The sequence below is a fragment of the Lagopus leucura genome, unplaced genomic scaffold, assembly GCF_019238085.1.
Source record: "Lagopus leucura isolate 7727_CA_CO unplaced genomic scaffold, USGS_WTPT01 Super-Scaffold_100004, whole genome shotgun sequence".
NCBI lineage: Eukaryota > Metazoa > Chordata > Aves > Galliformes > Phasianidae > Lagopus > Lagopus leucura.
In genome coordinates, this window is record NW_024962264.1 from 50215053 (window position 1) to 50228803 (window position 13751).

Here is a 13751-nt window from a genome sequence, read left to right on the forward strand (position 1 = left end):
GTTTAAATCACAAAAAATTAAATATCCCTACAATGGATAGCTCTTTTAACATCCTTACCTGGATTTAAAAAAAAAAAAAAAAAAAAAAAGGCTGGGGGGAATATTTCACCATGGTGTACTAATGCAAGACAACAACAGCAGTTACAAACATCTTTGATGTTGAATTGTATCATTTAAATTGAGATATAGACATACTGAAAGCCAAAGAAAGCTCTAATAAAAGCTTGTGCAGAGCTTTTCTTTCCACTTGATGTTCTATAAATAGGAACTTACAATGAGGGCTTTGCAACATAAAGAAAAGCAAGATATACTGCTTATTTGGGTGTTTGGGTAGAATGAGGTAAAGGTTACATGAGAAATAAGTTAATGGACTGAAGTTTATAGCTGTGTGTATAACTGTCAAATCTCTGTGTAAATTACCTTTCTCTTCTGCTGGCTGGAATGCCAAAATCCAATAAACTGTTAATAAAAATGGAAAGGTCATATGTAAATACCACAGATCTTGAAAATGAACCAGAAAAATATGATAGTTTGCACACAAATATAATTTCATATTCTGCCTCATGGACTCTAAAATGGAATAGGTCTTATGATATGTGCCTGTATTTTTGTCTTTAACAATTGAGGTTCTCTAGGTACCTGAATGATATGCATTTATTTAATTTGAATTAAATAGACTATATGCTTTGGAAAGATAGTGGTCTGTGAGTCTCTGAAGGTTGATGAAGAATTGCATGACAGCAGTTTTCCTTCTTCCCTGTTTTCTTTCTCTTCTTTCAGTAAGGTAATGGTGTAAATGTTTTCATAATAATGCTTGCATATTTAAGAAATTATTTTTCTTTTGCACTGATAAGCAGTACCACTAAGGGATATCAACCTCAGTATTTATAACTCAAAGAGATTCTTAAGGCAATTTTCTCTTAACGTGAGCTTCAGGAAGAGAATTAGTATAGAAATGATCTGTAAGATGGGTGCTTTGTAATCAGCACAGGAACAAAAAATTCAAACTACTTTCCTTCAAAGCAACAATTTTATATCAAAGGTGCTCTAAAATTAGAGTGATAGCCCACTTATTTTTCTAAACAGAAAGATAAATGATGGCTTTAATCAACAGTTAGCACCAGAAATAAATCAGCTCACAAAAGCACCTTCTTGGTAGTTTTTTTTTTAAAAAGGATTTTCTTATTATAATTTTTAAATTTAATTTAATTTTGTGTTATTGTACTGAATGGTAGAAAGCAAAGATCACTAGGGTTATTGGAATACCTAGAGTATTCTACTTAAAAGGAAGAATTGAAGTCACTTCACTTATTTTCAATTAGTTTCGCTTTTTTCCTAAATGCTATAACTTCTGAATTACAAAAAATTAATATATCAACAAAGAGGTATGCTGCAAAACGTATAAGTCTAGATCAGACTTTCATACAACATGTTTTGCTTGAGATATTTACTGACAAATACCCATGTGTGTATAAGCAGGAAAAGGAGTAGGACCGAATATAACTTCATGATTTACTTGAGTTAATTCTTTATACGATGAAATGTTAGTCACTCATCAAAAGCTTCTGGGTGAAAATCATTCCTCAACTTTATGAGACTGGACATATCTCCCATTTATGGGCTTTCATTTACGTATTCCTTCTGCTTTTATTTCTACCAGAGATGAAAAATTATTCTAATTATACATGAAGAAGTATGAAGCTGCTGGAGCAGGCAGTCAGGACACTGGTGTATCTGCATGGACTGTTCTGGACTGCAAAAATGTAAAGGACTGTTCTGTATACTGCAAAAATGTAAGGTAAGATTCATCTTGGAGTGTTTTAATAGTTTTTCTGTCTACAGCAAGAATAGGGAGTTTTTACTCCATTCTCCCAGTTTTTGTTTTAGAAAAGCCTGATGAAGTTGAGTTCATTAGAACTACGAGAGACCTGAAAATCTAAGAAGGGGTAATTGAAAAGAGCCAGAGAGTCAAAGATAGTGTCACTCTTTATATAGGTGTAACAAACTACTTGTAATTTGTTGGTTATGTATGGGCAAATAATTAAAAGTAGTATAAAACAATTTGTCCCATTAAAATATTACACGGTGGTGTCTGTGCAGACTGATAGCACAAGGAAACAAAGGAAATCTTTTGCAAATTTACTGCCTTTTTTTGTGTATGTTTAAATACAGATTTGCAAATTTGGATGTGTAAAAATCACTGCAAGGCAGTCTAAGATAATCAACATTCATTTGTGAATACAAATGGAGCTTAATTTTCAGCAATAAAAATGCCACACAAAAAGCATTAAGATACTTGAAAAACCTGGTGCTTCCATGCAGCTGGAGGAGCCTATATCTTATTCTCTGAGGTAGATACTGGAAAACCTGAATAGAATAAAATTAGCATGAATTCAGATTTTCTCAGGAAAAAATAGTACATCTAGTTTTGGATAAAGAGTTTTAAGGATATGCATTATACACTGTCATAAGGATTTGTAGGCTTACAGAGTAATGTGTGACTCTGTCACTATCTGCATAATTAAAAAAAGTTATTCTGTCTCTTTTCTGTGGAATGCTTTTGAGAGTCTTGAGCTCAGTGACTTTTACAAACACTGGAAATGAATTGATCAAATAATCTTCAGAACCACTGTGCTGTCATTTTTTCATTTGCTATGCAATTCTTTTTTCTGTGTGCTAAATCATGTGGAAGGGAGAGAGGCACATGCTATAGTCTCAGTAACAATAATTGGATTAAACACCTCTTTTTTTTTTTTTTGGTAACACTCAGCATTTTTAAAATGTTACGCTTTGAAGAACCGTGCAAGTATTAAGTGTAGACTTGCAAGTGTTTTCAGTTTCCATTTCTATGATGCATATTTTCAAGCACTATTAAAAATATATATCTACAAACCAGATAGACAACTAAATACTCACAGTGCATAATTAAACAGCTGCATCAAAACTGATGGACAGTATTCTTGGAATGCTCACAGAATCACAGAGTGGCCAGGGTTGGAAAGGACCTCAAGCATCATGAATCTCTAACGCCCCTGCCACATGCAGGGCCTCCAACCTCTACATTTAGTACTAGCCCAGGCTGCTCAGGGCCTCATCCAGGCTGGCCTGGAACACCTCCAGAGATGGGGCATATTCAGACTGTAATTGTGACATATGCAAATATTTCCTGGAGTCAGATAATCCAGTATTTTATTAATTTGTTTACTTTGATATTTAAAGTATGTTGTCAGTAGCATGCACAGAAATACGGTTTATATTTTTATACTGTAAGCAGATCATCTTCCCAAATCGTACCAAAGCTTGCTGCAGTCAGAAAAGACCCCTGGTCTCTTCACCTGGTAATGGATAAACAAAATGGCTTTTCACCTATCTATTCTACGTTGCATCCTGAATACAACAGTTTGATCAGTTTTTTGTCATTCAAAAAGAAAAGAATTTTTGAAAAATAAACAAGAAAGCTTGGAATTAATGGATATATTTTTAATATGACATTATCTCATGGCAGTTGGTATTTTTATTTATATAGGCAAAATGTACAAATAAAATTTAAAGCTTTCTAGATCTAACATTGTCAATGGCTCGTGGGCTGGTTCAGTCCAGTTCCATGACTAGTGGGGTGGGGGAGGACCTACAACCCAGGAAAGGGAAAAGGGGAAAGGTTAGGGAGATGGACCTAAAAACAAAACAGCAGCAATGATAAACAAAACTTATGATATGCCATAGGTGTTAAAACATAATTTGATTTCTTTGTTAAAACAAAAACAGAAATCTGATATCAAGGGAAATGTTAGTTTTAGAGTAGCTGTCAGTAATTATTTTAATAAAATATATTTTAATAAAATATGAATGCACGCTAAAATATAAATACAAAATATAAAATATAAACGTGTATTTTAAGAAATATGAATTAAATTGCTATTTTACAATAAACATAGATAAAATACTGTGAATGTGTCAGACTTGCATAGTATTCAATCTATGTGAACTTAGTCTTTTTCTCAGAAGATTTTGTGTAATCTTTGAAGCACAAAATGGGAGAAAAAATTTGATCTTCAGTTAGGACCAAAAGCACTGTATTATGCAATATGCACAAGGTAGAGATAAATGTACTTATGTCTGCTGAGTCAACTGTACCAGAGTTTGATTTCCTGCAGTAATCTGTAGCAATCATGTAGAAATGTTGCCTTGGATTCTTTCTAGCTGCTCAATATCACATACTCCAAGAGGCAGCACTACACTGCAGGCTGAAATGCTGCAGTCATGTCATGGTCATTTGTAGGCCATATAGATTCTAAGTGGAGGACCACATCTGTGTATCTCCTCTCTGACCTGTTCTCCCATGAGTAGTATATATAAATCCTTTCATTATTCTAAGTGTTACACTTGAAATCTGCATTAAAAATGGCACATATTTGCACAGTGTAGCTTCAGTATTTCTGTAAGATAAACAACTATTTTTAAGATTGTAATCATTAAAAGCTGTGTAGCAGAAAAAAATATCCTGTTTCTTTGGCTTTTTGTTATTTTGTGTCTTTTTTGATAATGAAGTTCTCTTTGCATAAAGTATTCCATAATTTTCCCCTCATTTGCTTACAGATAAACAGTAGATGCAAGGAACCACATTTGAATTTTTCCTTAGTCATGATTTATTTTTATTTTCCCTGTTGTATGATTTGCAATATTTTCTGCTTCTGAGTTTCAGATCCGTAAGGGCTAGATTTATGTAGTATCTCTAAGGTGTAACCCTTATCTTCAGGCAAAGCCATTCATCTGCCAAACACAATGGTTGTAGCATTGAGTTTCATTTGAGGTTTTTTTAAACTACCTTACAGATTTTGTATGACCCACATTCCTCACTGCCTCCCTTGCAAAGATCTTAGGTCAAAAATAGTGAAGCAGAAGTACAATGCTACATTAACACCTGATGGTTACAAAGTTTCAAGTTATTTACAGCGTATATGGAATACCACTGTTCTTTCCCCCCCTATTTCTCTTGTTCTCTTTAATATATTCTCTTAAAAGCATTCTTACTTAAAGTAATAACTGTAATTTGAGGCCTCATTTTGATTCACAATAGCTTTTATTCTGGAAAGCTTTCATAAAAATTTAGTGCAGCACTTGTGCTCTACAGCAAATGTGCACATAATACACAGAAATTTCTCTCTTTGCCCCTTGCATACTTGTTATTATGTCATTCAGAGATGCTTGTAGTGACAGTGACCACTGTATGGCAGGTGTTCCGTGATGTTGGATAATAAAATCCCTGTGGGAATCTGCATATATTCTCTTAATGTCAATACTCTCCTGCCAGCTTCAGCTTTTGAATGATAAATGTTTCAATTAAAGCTATTGAGATGTGCATAAAATAACTTGACTGCTTCATGTTAACCCCAAGTAGGTCTGTGACATTATAGAATAAATCTGACTGTTAGGTTTGGAAAAAAGTATTCTCCCTGACATTATTCCTAGTTTCCACGCAATAACAGAAAATATATCAAGGACAATCCTTAAAAGAAAGCTTCAGTTTTCTAGGATGCTTCAAATGTTGGCTGAAGAAGTAAGACAATGAAAATTCCAGCTGTCATTTTCTCTAATTTAGCTCCTAAATTATTACTTTATTGTTGGTTTTATGTTTAGCCAAAAAGATGCTTCAGTATCCCATGTAATTGAAGACTGAAAGAGTATCCAACAATTGTTTTTACTTGTATATTTTGATTGGCTTTAAGGAAATCTCATTTTGTCTATAGTATTTCTATTTTATATTTTGTAGTTCTCATCCAGTTTATGTATAACACTGGAAACTGCCTTTAAGTGACAGAAATAGCATGGTGAACATGATATAAAGGACATGATTTTATTTAACTGGCTGGAAAAAAAATAGGGTTAGATAACTGATAACTTAAAACTGCATTTGCTCTACTTGCTACAATTTACTTCTGTTGCTTTTTGTCCATGGATGATATGATGTGAAGGTATAATTTTTGTTCTGCAAGTTTTTATGACAATTGTAGATTTAACTGAAATAAATTTCACAAGAGCTTAAACCAAGAACATTCCAAGACTTGATTTTATAGGAAAAGATAAGAAAGCAGGCACCTCCGCCCCAAGGAATAGGAAGGCAAACGTTAAGAAGGCAAATGAACAACTCATACCTTTCTTAGCTAAGTGATCAAATGCTGAGCATATCTCTGGTGATATGTGGAGGGGAAATGTTTTCTGCATTGTGTTGCACCTCATTCCTTGAATATCAGCTTCGGAGCTGTCATCAGGCTGGAGAGTTGGGTGGAGAGGAATCTTATGAGATTTAACAAGGGCAAGTGAAGAGTCCTGTGCCTGGGGAGGAATAACTGCATGCATCAGTATAGGTTAGGAGTTGTTCTGATGGAAAAAAAGCTCTACTGAGAAAGATCTGGGTGTTCTGGTGGAGAGCAGGTTGACTAGGAGTCAGTAGTGTGTCCTTGTGATAAAGAAGACTGATGGTATCATGGGTGTATTAAAAAGAACATGGCAAGCAGATCAAGGGAGGTTCTACACTCCTTGCACTCTGCCCATTTGTTTGGATTTCTAGCTGAATCAGGCAGAATTATAGGCAGTGAAGAAGCTGAACTCTGTACCTCAAAACAGTCAGGGATAGAATCATCAGTTACTTAGTAAAAATTTAGGTTTATTTGAAGAAAATGGGATTGTATGTGCTTTCTTTATTTTCAAAAATTGGAACAGTAAATCTCGGATAAAATGACTGCTGTTAAGTTTACACGTGTAATTCAAGTATGAAGTTAAGCAAAGGTAAGCACGAGAAATCTTGTCAGGCCACAAAATGTTACATTCCACTTCCCATTTTTTATTATTATTATTAGTTTTTGCATATCACTCACACTTAAAATACTGCAGTTTATCATGTATGAAATATGGTTAGTACATACTCATTTGCTACAAGGTCTGCCAGGAAACAATTACTAATTATTGCAACACTTTTTGATCTCTCCCCTCGTAAGATGCAATTTAAAAGAGGCAGCGGCCAGTACTGCTTTTTTTGTTCATAATGAAAATCCAAATTTACAACATGCTGTTAGGCAAGTCTTAAGTGTGAATATTCTATGATTTATCTTCAATTTGTGATAGATGTGATTATGTTAATTGAGAAGTGTTCTTTTTCCAAAGAAGAAAGAAATGAACACTGACATGGAATACATTTTTTAGGGAGACAGGTCTGTAGGTGGAGTCATTAGACCATATTTCGATTACAATACACAATTTTAGTTGTGTATAAGATACTGCTTTTATCTTAATCATAACTACAGGAGTCAACTTTAAGAAGAGAGTTTTCATGGCAGAGGTGAGGAGCACGTGGGGTGGATGTATGATGTACAAACTACTCTCATCCATATTGCAAAGTCACAGGTTGTGTGGTAGTGGATAACAATATCCTACAATGCATTATTCCCCAGTTGTTATCGCACCTATCTTTTTATGACTTAATTATACAAGGTCTAAGCTGCTGGTCAATACCAAATGTTTTTGTTGGGTTGTTTTTCTTTTTTTGCCTGTTTATTTTTATTTTATTTTTAAGCAATGCTTTCCTTTCCTTCTCTGCTTTAACAAAATGCCTATGCTATCAATTTTTGATTGATTCTTACTGTGAACCACTGAAAAATTAGAAAATATAGGAAATATGTAAAAGAAGACGGTGCAGTTTTTGTTTGAGAGGATCTGGAGCCTCTAGGAGAGGGAAATATCTGTAACAAAACTATGTTTGAAAATCAGACCTGACCTGAATTTTTGAATTGTTGTGTTGCTTTGTTCTAAGTTACTAATAATATCATGTTCTTTGAAGAGCTTTTATGATAGCATAGCTGTTTTACATGTTAGTCCACTAGCTTATGTTTTGTCCTGCATAAATTAAATATTCTTGAAATAATTTTTAATCTCATTTTAATTTTAAAATTTAAAAAAAAAAACATCTATAGAGTTAATGAGCTATTAAGAAGAACATATGGTTTTATATTTTGTAAAGATGTGGTTTACCTTTGAACTATATATATGGCTATATATCCATGAGAAATCCTAACTTAGGAGTAGCTGAATTGTAGTGAAGAGTCACCAAATCCACTGTTTTATGTACAATAGTGGCTGTAAATAATTTTAGAATGAATAACTTAGTGATAAAAACAATACAATGATGCTTTCTAAAACATCTTGGGGATGTCAGGTCATTGAGTTTTAGAATTTCCGATTGCTAAAACAACAATACTAATACAATAGAGTGTTTGTTTTAGCAGAGCAATTCTCAGATTAGTGATGCACTCTAAATTTCACCATGTCATTTTCATGTCATGCTAATAACTGCAGGAAAAATATAATGATCGCTCACAGTATCAGAAAACTAGAGTATGGTAATAGTTTAATGAAACACGGAAAATATAAAATTTAAAGTTCATTTCAAATAAGTTTACTTGGATAGAAATTATTTGGTCACAAATAGCAGTTCAGTTGAAAAATTAAGTTGAATTTTCATTATTCCTACTTTATTTTTGATTTAGTTTTGATTTAGTATATATATATTGAAAATTAGGATACTTTCCTTGCTTTATATTCTGTGGATAAGTACATAAGATTTTAGCTACTGGTTTCTTTGTGGAATCGGCACATTTAAAATATATCACTACTTTTTCTTCTGGTATCATATGAATACACACTTGTTCTTAAACAATCAGAAAAACTAAACAATAGGTAACAGACATATTGTTCTCCAAGAAAGAAAAAATACACTTTAGACAGACTTTTCCACAGATCAAGGGATAAAGAGATTCAGCATAACTCATCTCAGGGCATAGTAGTCAGAGTAAAAGCTTTATGTGTGTGCATTCAATGGAAACAAATACCAGATGCAACAAAATAAAAACATATCTCTTGTATATGAGTAATATTTCTTACCAGCTCTTTGGAAAAAAACATAGAAGGCGCAAGATATGCTATCTAATTAGGCAGCAGCTATATTAAGATAATTTTTGTGGGAACAGCTTGCAGTAATCTCATATTTAGTGAAGTTCATGATTCCTTTCTTAATAATTCCAACCTGATGGAAGGGATAGCTTCATGGAGAATACAAACTTCTGCTGCTAAATTCCTTTTTCCTGAAAGTCTTTTTTGTTGTTGTTGTTACTTTGTTTTCCCTGTATCACAAAGCAAAGGATTACAGATTCATTCCCAAATTGCTTTTGAGAGTTCTTGATTTTAAGTCAAATTTCCACTCCAGATTTTCAACAAACAGGATGACCAAATGCCTCATGGAAAAGCTACTGTTACTAGATAGACAATTGATGGAGCATCCAAAATTCAGATATCCTAATTACGTCTGAGAAAAGTAGTAGTTACCTGAAGTTAAATTTCAACGTTATCAATTGGAAAATTTAGACTTCATCTGATTAATTCCATCACAATACTTGATTTTTTGCACTTTTCATACCAACTGTCTGGTTTTCAAAAAATGCATTTCCTGGACATGTGTTAAGAAATAACAAAATATACATAGACTTTCCATTTCCTATTTTGTATTGCCTATCAAAGAAATTAGAAAGACTTGACAGATAAGTTTTTCTTTAAAATTCTTCTGTCGCTAAACTTTCAAAATGCATTTCCTTTTCATGATACATTTATCCAATGGTGTTCTAAGCCAGAACTCGAAATAAATATGTCCTTTCACTCCCCATTTCTTTTCCTTTTTATCTTACTTATCTGTTGTACTGTAACAGTTGAGGTGCAATAACATTCCACGCGGAGCTGGCCACCTACCCGAAGGTCAGTCATTTAACTGTTATGTGTAGATTAATGAAAAGGAACTCAGAAGCTTTCATTCCTATTTTAAGCAGATTTTGTGTAATTCTAGGACGTGAAAACAGCTGCAGCTTTCATTAAGGGAAAAATGTACATTTTAATCAGTTCAGCTCTCAAAATATCAAGTCATTTCTTTGTGATACCTTTCTCATGTACTTGAATAAACAGACTTCTTTGGGATGAGAAGAAATTTAAAATTAGACTATCAACCCACCAGAGTCCGTTGAAGTTCTGTGTAATGAACAGAGTTCTCTAAGTCCTGGTGAGCTAACATTGAGTAGATCAAAGCCTTGAAAAATTCTTCAGAAGGTGGAATTTATTAAAAACAAACAAAATCCCTGAATGAATGTATTGCTTATGAAATATTCTGGTCTGACTAGGACCCTAGAGACTAGAGTCATTTATGTTCATCCAAATAAAAGGTATAGTTGAAGTAGCAGCAAGGTAGCTGTCTTGCAGTTCTACAGCAATGTGAGAAAAAGACTGGATATGTGCCTTAGAAGAATCAGAAAGAAAGGAAAATATGTCTGCACTTGGAAAGTTATACATATGTGTTGGAGGCAATACATACAGGAAAAATTGAAAACATATGCAGCAAGGTCTATGAGATAAAAAAAAAAATAAAAAGGATATAAAAAGAGCATGACAATGAATTCATATTACTGGCAAGGTGAATTCACTTGTTCAAGTAATTCTACCAAGTGTGTTGAGACTAGGTTTGGACTGCTTCTGGATTTAGTGGCTGTCATCCTAGCTCTGAGTCCAAGAGCAGCAGAGGAAAATGGCATACTTGAATTCATGATGTAGGAAGTTCTGGATTCCTTTGTATTTGCTAGTAGGCTTATGCTAACAACTGAATAGTTATAATTGGAGTAGTTTGTAAGAAGGATCACTCACCTTCAAATTCATCAGAATGTTCTACAGAATATAAATATGTAAGCTGAAGTGATTAGATAATAACAAAAGATTTGATGTGTAGAAAATGCATTGACAAATCTCACCAAAGAAAGGCTACCAGTGCTTTGTCTTCTGATAACAACCAGGGTCTGCTTTTATTTCTTGTTCTTCTTTCTGTTATCAGCATGTTTATGGTAGTGCCCTTTATAGGCTGGGAGCTTTCAAATAATGATGAGAAAGGGCTACACTTCCATCAGATTCACAAACTAAAGCATTTTTGTAGTAAAATGAGTAAAATTATGGAAAGAATTTGATTTGCTTGGTTCTCTATAGGCTGCATGGAACAAAACTCCCTAAATGTGGATATAGTGCAAGTGCTAGTAACGCATATGGTAATGTCTGAAGCAAAGTATGCTAATGTTACCTGTTTTTGCATGCCATCCACGCAAAAAGCTAAAAATAAACCCAAAGCATTGGAATGTATTTTATCAGTACCTTCAGTGCTTTTCACCTTATGCTTTACAATTGGTTTATTTCCCTTTCCTTACATTGTAGTGCTGTATAATCGAAGTGGAATAGCCTAATCTTCTGGCTGAATGGAAATCCTTAAACAGCAAGTCTCTTATGTTATGGTTCGCTTTGACCACAGAAACAGATGTATAAAAATGACTGCAGTTCCTGCCATTATGGTAATAGACAAAAGTAATGCAGCCTGCTGCAATGCTAAGGGAACTGTTGTAGATTACATTTTACTATCCTTTCATAACTGCTGCATTTAATTACTTGGATGACATTCCTACTGCTCTGCAAAGGAGATTTTATAAGTTATCAGTGTAGTTTCACAAGAGAATCATTTGGCCCAGGACAAGAGAGCACTTCCCTAACTATTTAAATGCATGCACTTCAGAAGAGGGAAAATGGAAATCATTATTTAACAACAGGCTACCTATTATAGTATGGTAGGAAGTGCTTAATGAATTGAATTAATAACATTCAAGTTATAAGCATCCATGTTTTTGTATCTTACCCAGAAACATCAAAAGATACACAGCCAACATTATTCTAAATGCATTTCCTTTCAGTTCTCAGTATCATACACAGGCTTAGCGGGTGACAAAGCAATACTTGCCAAAAACTGGTGTTAGTTGTTGTTGTATTGACCCAAAAGAGCAATCATCATTTTAGCTAATCAGGTTGTAATGACTCTTCCTGCCATTACAGTTCATAGTTGGCAGAAGACCTATAGCAGGTGGATTGAGACTTCTAACAAGCTATCATCAGTGTAGTCATGTTGTATCAATAAGAAAACTGTTGTCCCATATTCCCTACTTCACAGATTTTCTTCACCTGGATGCCTTGCCTCTAAGCTAGGTATTTTTGCAGTTGACATTTGTTTAAGCAATTCAGAGTTGTCCTGGGAATGTATTCTGTCTCTCAGAACTACATTATCAATAGGGGAGTTATACAGAAACTTTTATAAATCTTTCTGTAAAAAGATTGGAAAGAAAATAAAAACTTTAAAAAAGTCCTTGGTTTACTATAAACCGTAGAGTGAGGATGATAAAATGAAGATGGTGGGCAAGCAATGTTCCTGTTATTGGCAGATTTTTGCTGACTAAATTACATTTTAGCTGTTTCAATTTATGCCTGGTGAGGATTTGGACTAGTATCACTGATAAGAAAGCTCTTTGCAGTATGCACTGATGTTTTGCAGCAAGTGCCTCATTTAATTTTAGTTCAAATAGAACTGATTTGTCCGGCATGTAGGCTGTAATATCAAATTCAAGTCAACAGATTGCATCTGATGTTACTGATATTTATTCAAAAGCCTTGCAACACCAATATTTTTTCCTGACTGACCTCCTGCTGTTCTTTAAAGTCCAGAGGGAATTTTACTTTAACATCCAAAGATCTTTTTTTAAACATATTTCACACATTTTCTGCTAGCTCTTTGTTCAGATGTTGAAGCGCCAAATGCAAGATTGTTGTCATGTTGACAACCACATTACGTTCTCAGATACACATGAATTCCTGCTGCAGAGGTGAACAGACAAGTGGTTATTTTGTGACAACAGAAGTGATAAGAAGAGTGAGCAGAATGTCTTTATGTCTGTATTTGTCTGTGCACCATATATATGCAACTGATTTCTGGTAGGTTATGGAAGGAGCCTGTAAGGTAACCTCAGTTCCCCAAGGACTTACCTTTTTTTTTTTTTTTTTTGATGATTTTTTCCTCATTGATTGCTCTACCAAGTTTATGCAAATGGAAACAATCAGAAGTGGGCTTTCAATTAGAAGCGGGTTCTCAATCAGAAGCAGGAGAAGATGTAACTCCCTAAGTACTCATTTAACAACCAAAGCAGAAAAAAATTGTCGAAAAGGACATTTGCTATTTGTAGGGCTGTCACTATACAGATAGTGAAGTTTTGTCAAAGGTTCTCTCCTGTCTGCTCAGTAACTCTGGTATTGCTTAAGAAACAGTTTTTTTTCAGTGCTGATTATGTTTAAAAGTAAATAAAATGAAAGAGATTTCAACAAGCTGTCTCACATCACAAATAAAAATGTTTAGTTTTTAAACATTAATTGAAATAATGCATTTAACCATACTGCAAAAAAAAAAAATATATATATATATATATAATCTTATTACTAAATCTTCTCTACTGTTTAAGCTTTTATTGAAAAAAAGTTCTGAATGATTTCTCCCCTACTATTGTTGATATTAGAGCAAAGGTCATGATAATAATACGAAGGTCTCTCTGAAAGTAATGTATCCTATTTATTTCTGTGGAAATAACAACAAAGAGCACAGTAACACTATTTGATAGTGCAATTTCTCACTGAAAAAACTCTCTTTTTAATAAAGTCACCACCATTAGCTATACATTTCCACCAGTAATGAAGAAGAGCCTGCATGGCATGCTTGTAAAAATCTGCACTAGTGGAGGTGACCCATTGTCACTGTCACTGTTGCTGCCACACACCACCCACAGCCTCACTGTGTTGACATCCACGTTTTG